This window comes from Papaver somniferum, unplaced genomic scaffold (genome assembly GCF_003573695.1).
Source record: "Papaver somniferum cultivar HN1 unplaced genomic scaffold, ASM357369v1 unplaced-scaffold_35, whole genome shotgun sequence".
NCBI lineage: Eukaryota > Viridiplantae > Streptophyta > Magnoliopsida > Ranunculales > Papaveraceae > Papaver > Papaver somniferum.
The window spans coordinates 4,417,064-4,428,086 of NW_020645971.1; the positions used below are offsets into that span (position 1 = coordinate 4,417,064).

Sequence of the window (11,023 nt, forward strand, 5' to 3'; positions counted from 1 at the left end):
GTGACTTAGGTTGGGCGACTAAGGTAATAAGGACTCTCCCAAGGAGTGCAGAATCTGATCAAGGCGCCGAGGTACACGGTTGAGTCAAGAGTGTCAGGGGCGTTTGAAGTGTCCTTGCCATTCTTGACAAGTCTTGGCTTATACTGCACTCGGCCCGAAGAAAACCCCACTAAGGGTGCAGTCTCGTAACCATAAGCCCTATAGGTAAAAGGGACAAGAGGCTGCGAAAAAAACTGGTTTTTGTTAAGACCGGATGGGAGGATCTAACCTTGTACGGTAGAAGTACGCCTCCTTGAAGGGGCAACCAGGGGGAGATAAGGGCGGCACCCTCCATTAGGGAGCTGATAAGTGTCTTAAGAAGCAAATGTCATGAGGCTTTTTACTCGCAAGGGTATTAAGGCTTGTCATATTTGTGCAACAATCTTGAAGAGGCAATAATACTAGAGAAAAAATAAGACGAGATTAATGGGTCATTACATGAAAGTGTAAAGACGTCCTGCGATTTCGTCGCAAGACGGAAATGTCATGGGGCTTTATTTTCGCAAGAATATTTAGGCCTGTCATATTGCCGCAAAAATCCTGAAGAGGCAATAATACAAAAGAAAAAGTTAAGGCAAGATCAATGGGTTTTTGCATGAAAGTGCAAAGACGTCCTGCGATTTTGTCGTAATGACAAGAGGTGGCAAAATAAGACCTTTAACTAGGAAGGCAAAATAAGACCACATAAGAAAATGAGTAAGCAAATAAGCTTGCGAATATGTACATGGAAATGAAACTGAGGCAATGAAAATGCCAGCAGACTTGATATTATGATCATACTGTTATGAGATACTAATAGTGCAGGAAAGAGGAAAGATGAAACACAAGTAAGAACTTGTGAAGAACAATAACTACACGAAGATGAATGCATACACTAAAGAAAAAGCCAGACAAATGAAGAATGGAAACAATTTAAAGCTACATCAATTTTAGACGGCAATGAGCTAAGTAACATAAACATTGACTATACATTGCAATAAATAAGCATTCTCATCATACAAGCATCACACTCGCATCATCAAAGCATCGCATAAGCATTTCATGGCATAAACATCGCATACACATTTCATAACATAGTCATTACATAAGCATTAGATTCGCACAAGTATTTTACAAAACTTTACAGAATAATATCGCAGAATTTCGCAGAGTTTCGTAGGATAATTCAGAATGTGTCAGAATTTCGCAGAATGTGTCAGAATTTTGCAGAATGTGATTATTTCGCAGAATGTGATTATTCCGAACGATATGATTATTTCGCTCAATTATTTCGCACAATTATAAACAACTTGAAGAGATTATACTATTGCATGAGCACAAAACATGAGACAGAGGCAAGATAAGAATGAAGAAACAACTCGAACATTCAACATTTTCTCAAAGATTCTACCCTCATAGATAAAGAACAGAGGCAACTATGGATTACCAAGAAAATGTTTTATGTTCTGTATTTCCTCTGCAAGAATCATTTCCAAAATGCACGTTCGCTAATGAACAACAAGAATACTCACCAAAAATGGAGTAATAATTTCGCATGAATAAAGGCAATACTTGTTCAAGGGTTCTTATTTACTTCGCAAAATTCTTCTTATATATTTCAAGGATTAAGTACTTCTTATACTTCTCAAAGGATACTTCATACTTCTTATATATTTCGAGGATTGAGTACTTCTTATACTTCTTCAATGATACTTAATACTTCGCATACTTCAAGAGATGATACTTCTTATTTACTTCGCAACGCTCCGGAACTTCACAAAAGAATAGATGCAAGTACGTACTTTTAAAGTCCAGTATTCTTTCGCTCGTTCCTTCATCAACAAAGATCAAAGACTACTCCAACAACACGTATCTCTCTCCAACAACTACAACAAAGTGGATTTTTCCTTAAAGATCGCTCTTCAAGCAATATTCAAGGAAAAAGAGGCAAAATGTGGGATCCAAATATCGCACAACGGTAAGAGTTTGCGAAATTATAGATAGAGCCTGCGAAGTTATAAAGAGAGTTTGCGAGAAGGTAGCGAAGCTTGCGAGAATGTAGTTTGGGCGCGAGATAATATGAGCTGTACTCCACTACATATGAGTTGTCATCCACTATGTAAACACCTATATAAAGGGAAAGTCAGAGAGAGAGAGAAGACAAGTTTAGAATTTGTATTATTATTATTTCTTTCTTCTTCCTCTACCAACCTAGATCTCCAAATACTTATTAATGGAGATTCTCAATGTAAACCAAATGTAATTTCAACAATTGTAGTGAAGATCCCTAACCCCGTGGATGTAGATCATATTGATCGAACCACGTAAATCTTGTGTCTTATTTTCTATTTTCATTATCTTTATCTTTATTTTCATATCAAATAAGTTGAGATCTAGAAATCATAGTCATGATAATACAAGGGGTATGTTGTGGGATTTCCTGCAACTACATTAAATATTACTATTTCATGAGATCAGCCGTGGATTCAATCACGAAATCAGAGTAATAAAATTATCTATTATCATTCCATGAGATTAGCTATGAATTCGATCATGAAATTGGAATAATGAGATGATACAATTGTTTATTTCCATTCCATGGGATCAGGCCGTGGATTCGACCATGGGATAGGAGCAATTATTATTGCCATTCCATGGGATCAGGCCGTGGATTCGACCATGGAATAGGAGAAATTGTTATTTCCATTCCATGGGATCAGGTCGTGGATTCGACCATGGAATAGGAGCAATTGTTATTGCCATTCCATGGGATCAGGCCGTGGATTCGACCATGGAATAGAAGCAATAGTTATTGCCATTCCATGGGATCAGGCTGTGGGTTCGACCATGGAATAGGAGCAACAATAGATCATTCTGTGAATTCATTGGTAAATGTCACGGCAGAATCAATCTATTGAAGAAGAGAAATTAGCCAGTTAAAGCGTCATACACCCATTCCGAAGGTGTATAGTCAGAAGACAGCGAGTTTCCGAAGTCCTGAAGACGTTGTTGCTCTCAATCTACGGAGAACCTCCTGGATATATACACGGTCTCTCTACATAGTCAGGGAACAGTGAGTGTCACCGACATCCTGAAGGTGTTGTTGCTCTCAATCTATGGAGAACCGCCCAATCGTTCTTCTATGTAGAGGCGGGTTTCTCTCATGTAGTCAGGGAACAGTGAGTGTCACCGACGTCCTGAAGGCGTTGTTGCTCTCAATCTTACGGAGAACCGCCCAATTACGTTATTCTATATAGAGGACATGATGAAATGCATGGCACTGAATGCTCAGCTAGTGGAGGCCTTCCAGGAAACATATTCATCATGGCTTCGTAAAATATGAATCGTTGCATGCCTGAAAGCCGTGTCAAAACATGCCTCATGATTTTATGGTTTTGTCCTTTGTTGAAAATCCACCATCAACACTCTTGTAAACAAGAAAAACAATTATGTAGTTAAAATGGTAGTGTTGTTCATGTAGTTCAAGTTGTAGGAGAAAAATATGAAGAAGTTATTAGTGTTGTAGTTATTAGTAACATGATGGATAGACTTATGAATGTAACTGCAATATTGTGAAAGGTGGTAGATGAGTGTTGTATCGAAGGCGAGAGCGTGGATGAATGATTTATTGTGGATGAATGAGTAGGTGAGAGTGTTTTTGAAGATAAAAACTAGTTACGAAGGTGGAAAGAAAGTATTGTTGAATTGCAGGGTAAAAGAATAGTGATAGTTCTGGTTGCAAATTCATAGAGTTGGTAATGTTCACAGGATAAATATTACAGGTGATGATTATTGATGTGTATGAACTTGTGTAGGAGAAATGGGATGAAAAGAATTATAGGAGAGTTCAGAAAATACAAATACGAAGCAGATGTTGTTTAGAACTGGAGTTGGAGGTAGTAATGAAGCTAATATTGTGTCAGTTGTATGAGTATGATGTTGAGTGTTGTTCAACTGAGGATGGTTCAAAGAGTTAAATGAATGCTAAGAGTCACAAATATAGCTAGTCATGGTTGATTGTGTTGTTTCCTGTGATGCTGTTGAAGGGTGATGGAACTGAGCTGTAATGCAAGTCTAAATTCAGGTTGGTATGGAAAATGAATCCGCAATAGAAGTTTTGGATTACCCTTAGTCATCCCAGACTGATTTAGCTTTTCCGACTCAGTTATATGACTGAGTTATTTCTTTGAGCTAACCTAGCCATTTGAATTGAGTTGACTCGTTAACCCGAAACAGACATGACCTGACAGTACTTTGACTTAGTTTGACCGACATGGACTTTAACCTTTGACAAGACCTTGGATGTTAACTGTTATTTGACCCGTAGACTATTAAGTTTGATCATTATCTTTAACCAGAGATTGTTAGTTGACTCATTACTTCGCTACCTTTCTGATAGCCGATTTGAACATAGAACTATCGGTAGAGACCTAATAAAGAAAGAGATAAGAGAGTTATATAACGAAGATTCAGATAGGACAAAGGATATCGACTGAGGTTCTAAACGACCATTTATGTATCATTGTCATGTTAATTTAGATGGTGACTATAAGTTCAAGATGATGATAATGACCGGGGATAGGAAATTGTAGATTGGGAATCTTGGAATTGTAGTGGTTTGCCTTCATAACATGTGGGAACTCTTATACCTTTCTTGGGATTATTAGTAGTTACTTTTTATCTACGAGCATGATGTGTGTTTGGATAAGTATGTGGTGCAATATGCGTTGTTTAATTTCCCTGCGAGGAGTGTCTGTGTATCCTCATAGCTCCTTGCTAAGTTAAATTGCGAGATGTGCAATATTATCTTAGTAGTGCGAGATGTGCGATATTATTACTTTTTATTTTATACCCTAATTTATGTCTTCAGTAGCGCGAGATGTGCAGTATTATAAACCGAGGTACCTGGGAAAATTACGCAAGTACATGTTATGCTTGATCGTCTCGTAGTATATGTAGCATGAGTTTTCAATTCTGTCTTTTCATTTTGAGTTTATATTCTCGATGTTTTGTTCGGTGTTTAGTGTATAATGTGTTATTTTTTTGTTATACTTTTACATTTGAATTGTTATTTCCTTAAGAGTTTCTTAATGGTTACTTGAAAGTTGTTTAGATTCCACTGTGCATCCCTTTGAGACGATGTACTCACTTGTTTCCACTTCAGTTTTTCAGTTTCAGAAGAGGCGACGTATGTGAAGACTCTTGTTTGCGTAACTTAAAGCTATGATGTTAGAAATGTTGTTTATCTTTTACGTATGTATTTTCTCTTCAACTGTGAAACAACAAAATATTTTATTTATATCATTCAGGAAATTTTCATTATGAATATCAGGGTGTTGGGTTAGCGGTTTGAGTTAATTTATATAATTTTGACTCTTAAAAACAATAATCTGGATTTGATGCTTCAATTATGTTGTGATCCTATAAGCTAAGCAGGTGTCTTAATTTGGGCACACTATTTTGAAGCCCAATATTGCAATGCAACCACAAAATTTTCTTCGGATGGATTACCCAGTTATGGGTAGGATGTCACTTGTGATGATTATCTTCCATCCCAACCTCCAACAGAGATGAACAATGCATTTTCATATCCTAGTCAAACGGGTTCATCATCCATTATGCCACCTTTTTCTTGTGATGTAGAGTTTTTTATTTTGCTAGGTCAAAATGGTTTACTAAAGCAAAAAAAACGTAATTACAAGAATTACAAAACGGGAGGCTCCAAGGCCTCCCACCCCCGTAAACCAAAGAGGTAAAAGAAATGACTTCAAGAAAAAACTTAAAATAGCTTCTAAAAAAACAACAAAAAAAAACAACTCTTAAAACCTAAAGAAAATGGGAGAACTATATCCTTCGCCTCCCTATCTGATTCCCAATTCTATAATGTTTAGGTTTACTCTTGTTGCCAGGAAGATAAAAAATTGTTTCCATAATGTCTGTATCCTCCATATCATCATAAAATTCTCCATCTTCATCTTAATCTGAAACGTAATTACCAGGAATAAGTTTAATAGGAGTTTGAGCTTGGCTAGATTGAGAAGGCCTAAGAGATATTCCCTTTTGAACCTTGAGACCCAAACTACTAATATTTGGAGAGGCAACAAAAATATTCCCCTCCAAATCAGTCCTACCCTCCAACATTGCATGGCCAAGCAGAGAAAGTTCTCGCTGGGATTTTATAGCTTCCAAACGTGCACGAAAAGCCTCCGAGATATTTTTTATGTGAAAAATACTATAACCCCCTACTATATGGGTTGAATATAGAGAAGCCCCACAAAATGGATCCTTCTCTATCAACTCCATTATTTCACATTTTGATATTTCTAGGCCCATAACTTTAGAATTCAGGGCCTGTAAATAAAAAATTTACTTCATAATCCCAAAACATCCCTTTAGTATATATAGTTATAAAATTAGGCGTAGATTTCATTTTTGGTTTCATTTTCTTTTTCAGTTTCTCTCTCTAATTTTCTTTAGATCTCTCTCTCTCGGATGAAGAACCAGTCCGAGAAACAATTCCTAATCGAAATTCTCAATGAAAAATGATTTCGAAACCTAGATCTAATATTTACAACAAATATCCTGATTATCCAAACAAAAATTCTACATCAACATCACTTTATCTCTCTGGTTTTTGCTCTGAAGAGTATTAGGGTTTTCAGTTTCAGATTGTCAGCGTCGTAGTTTAACGGAGAACAAGAAAACGAGTTTAGCTTCATCGATTTCAGATGACGATGCTTATGGATCTCCGTTGATGATTTCGATTGAATAGCTCAATGGACTAATCGATTGAAATAAATAGATTTGATCTACGTCGATTAAATATGAATTTTTCAGTTGATTCGAAGATATCTCAATAATTGATTTAATCGATTTTTGTTCAATGGATTTATAGATCTGAATGATTTGGTTCAAATTTATTTAACAACTGATCATCAATCTACGAATTCTCAATTGATTCTAGTTTGTTGTTTCAAAGCTACTCCATGTTAGGTTTTCTGATTTGAAGTTGTTGTTTCTTTTGATTTCTGAGATCAAGAAGAATCATCACTGTTTCGGAAGAATAGCAACAAAATCAAGGTACGATTTGTTTTTTAGTTGTTGTTAGTAATTATTCTTGATTCGATTTTGGTTTCATTCTCGATTTCAATTTTGATTTAGTTTTATCACAATCTAATTTCTTACGGGAACCAATCTTGATCTGTTTTTGATAATTTAATTTTTGTTTTGTTCATTTTGATTAAGTGATTTTCAGTTGGGTTGAAGAATAATTTAGGAGTATGTGGATTCAATTTTATAAATCAGGTATGTATAGCTGGATTTAGGAGTATGTTTTTTCGTATGAACTCAATTTGTATTTAAGATCTGTCAAAGTGGTTTAATTAGTATTTGATTGAGAGTAATATTTATTTTTCTTTCAATTGATGTTTGTAGGTGGGAGGACTAGCAGTAGTGGAGAATACAAATTTTCTTTCACATGACATGCTATTCTGGTCTCGGTGGTGCACTCAGTTTTATTATGTACAGTTTTTCCTAACCCTTCAACTGTCTATGAGCTAATAGTAGTGGAGAATACAAATTTTTTATCTCCTATGTTTAGTTAATACTGGACGTGGACTTGTAATGCTTTCAATTTGATACAAATATATGTGAAAATCATCGTTGTTTTAGTTGGTAGAAGAAACTACTTCGTGCATAGTTGATTTGCGTATAGTATGTTTATATTTGTGATTCATATTCCTAAGAACTGCTGAACTTTAGCAACTGTTGAATAATGCTTGTCAGACGCGGGCTTAGAAATGTTATTTAAGCAATTGTGAAAGATGTGTAATGTTTATTTAAGAAATGTTTTTGTTTCATTGAAAGATTTAGGAGAGAGGTCTGAAATAAAGTAGAAAGTGATATGAAGACACCAATTGGTAATTTTGATGGAGCAACTGCACAAACAACATAGTATGTTGGTCTGTGATCATGAAATCGGTATGTAACTTCTAGATGTGTAACTTCTAGTTACACAAGTTAAATGTATGTGTAACTTTTAGTTACACGTGCTAATCAGATGTGTAACTTCTAGTTACACAAGCTAAATAGATGTGTAATTTGTAGTTACACATGCTAATTAGATGTGTAACTTTTACTTACACATACTGATTTTGATGTAGTTTTTTAGAGCAGTTTTATCTTGATTTCGTTATCTTGATTTCAAATTTTTTAACTTTTGTTTGTTGACCAAAATCTGAACTTACTTTTTGTTCTTGAATGATTATTTCAGCTTGTATTTCTAGTTCAGCTACTTCATTCCCCTCTTACAATAGTGATGGTGGTGGATCTTACTTGATCTGTTAAGGTATTGAACCTTAATTCTTTTTATCAGTTCTTCACTGCTTGTTATATTTCATGATTGCAAACCTTTTTTATACAAATAATCAATTTTTGATTGGTGAAAATATGGGATTTTACTTGTATAGTTATCTTTCTTCTGCTCATGCTTTTCCTTCTTTCATATAATGATGTTGCCATGTTTCTTAGATTATTGAATCAAAGCTTGGATTTTACTTACTATACAGAATGAGCACTGGTATAACAATTATGGTCAAATATTTTACTATATAGAAGGGTATACATGTTTTTGCATCGACACGGCGACTGACATGGTAAACACAGGTTCAATAAAGTTAGGGTTAGGTTCATGTTATGAACATTCTTATGTTTTGTGATTTCTCTTGTTAGCTAGTTCGATCTAACTAGGCTGCAAAAATGTCAAAATTCTGAAATCGTGTAACTGCTAGTTACACATGCCAATTGGATGTGTAACTGCGAGTTACACATGCCAATTGAATGTGTAACTGCTAGTTACATGTGGTAATTATATGTGTAAAACTTAAGATTTGTATATCTTATGTCATACATTCAAATTTTTTTATGTTCTGGTCTGATACTGGAATACCAGTCAGTCTTTCCATGCATAAATATTGGTTTATCCATCTTTTTACAGGTTACCCTCTCCGAGCAGATGAGTTAGGAGGTATGTTTGCGTAAGACTTGAGATGACAGAGAAGAATATGATGATCAATTGGTGTTTTGGATTGGTGTGTCAATCTGCAGGTGTTGATTATTAATATTACCCTCAATTACACTAGATAGATGCATGTGTAACTCTCAATTACACTAGATAGATGCATATGTAACTCTCGATTACACTAGACAGATGCATGTGTAAATTCTAGTTGCACATGTTAAAAAAATGTTGTAAATGAATATTAAAGTAATACATGTATTTTTTTTATGTTCTCTTTTTTATGTCTATTTTTTGCATATATATATAAGTGTAACTTTGCATTACACATGCCATAAGGATGTGTAACTTCTGGATACACATGCCATATGCATGTGTAACTTATGCTTACATTCGCACTGTACTTTAATAATTTCGGGCCTAGATTTAATAATTTTGGGTCTAGATTTAAATTTTATTTAATTATGGGCTTGGAAATATTCATAAGGGTATCAAGGTCCTTTAATAAATCGGGATCTAGATTTAAACTTCCTTTAGTTAAGGGCCTCATATTATGGGTTATCCATGGATGGGGCCTGAACCTAATTTTCCCCTTTTTTATTTCCAAATCCGATCTTGGTACATCAGGCCCATCACTGCCCAAATGACCTGACGGGGTCTGAATTTCCTTGTCCGTATACAAATTGGATTCACCATCCAAATCCAAAACACCGCTAGAATTCTCCAAATCCAAATTGGATTTTATAGTTTTTGTATTCAAGCTGGATTGTGCTTGGTCTTGTGCCTTGTTAGAATGCCTTTAGCCTTCTTATCTAATCTTTTAGCTTCTCTCCGAGCTACAATATCAACATCCACTTCCCCCCAATCCTTAGAACCAATACTCCTTTCAGAAAAAACAATATCCTTCTCTGGTTCTTTTTCCGTTACATTCTCCATATCCTCACTAATATTCTCATTAGTAAGGCCTAATTCGCTGGTAAGAACATCAAAAGTATTACAATGTACAACCAACTCAGAACTGAGTAAATCATCTACAAGCGGAGTAAATTTAAAAGGTGAACCCTTATTTTTATCCCCTACTTGCTGCCAGTCATTTCCATCTTGCAATTGCTGAGTATTACCATGATTTGACTCATATTTTTGAACGTCATCAGATGTAGCATTATCAGCTGCACTTTTCTGACGTTCTTTCAATTTCAAAGATTGGTTTCTAGCCTGCGAATTGTGATGTAGAGACTCCATATATGTCTGGAGATATTATTATTGTTCTGATTGTTCCTAGTGCACTCAAATAGACTTATCCATACTAGGGGATATATGCTACAGCGGAGTAGTATCAGACCCAGTTGAACGATTATCATGATCCACTATATGGATTTTAGAGATTCCACTTGAGTGAGATGCAAAGAGTGACGAGAAAGCATGATGTTTGACATGAGTACTCCGGGTAATTCCGGCAATGGTGGTACAAGTCATGGTGGTAGTGATACGAGTCCTAGTGCACACTTAAGTCCTGGTGGTAAAGGTATGAGTTTTGGTGGTAAAGATACGAGTCCTGGAGGTTCAAGTCATTAAATTCGTGGAATTTGTGGAAGCGAAAGTGGTCAAAGAAGTATGAGAAGTCGTTCTATGCAGAATCTAGTGATTTTTTTTTAATTCCAAATGTAGTGTTAGATACTCTAAGTGTGTGTGGGTGATGAAGTCATTTACATGGATACAACTCCTAGAGGTTTGTTTTAACCAATTCCAAACTGACACTATGACTCCTGGTGGTGGCTTGAACATTGAAGCGGTTAGGCAATCTACTCCTTTTACCTCAATTGCCTCAACCACGTCAGCATTTCACGCACTCCAAAATATTTCAAGATTGCTATCATGTTCTCCTTCGCACGAGTGATCCCATTACTTTTCAAGATTATGACGATACAGAAGAGACTCGACCACCAAGTCAGTCTCAAACAACTCAATCTCTGATATGTTGAACAACAC

At 35.7% G+C, this 11,023-nt stretch overlaps 1 long non-coding RNA gene across 1 annotated transcript; it reads left to right on the forward strand.

Annotated features, from left to right (window-relative positions):
* The first annotated feature begins 7,032 nt into the window (after positions 1-7,032).
* Positions 7,033-7,693, forward strand: LOC113342212. The gene is made up of 3 exons (XR_003356512.1): positions 7,033-7,098; positions 7,264-7,323; positions 7,453-7,693. It is a non-coding gene; the product is annotated as an uncharacterized LOC113342212 (long non-coding RNA).
* Positions 7,694-11,023: the final 3,330 nt, after the last annotated feature.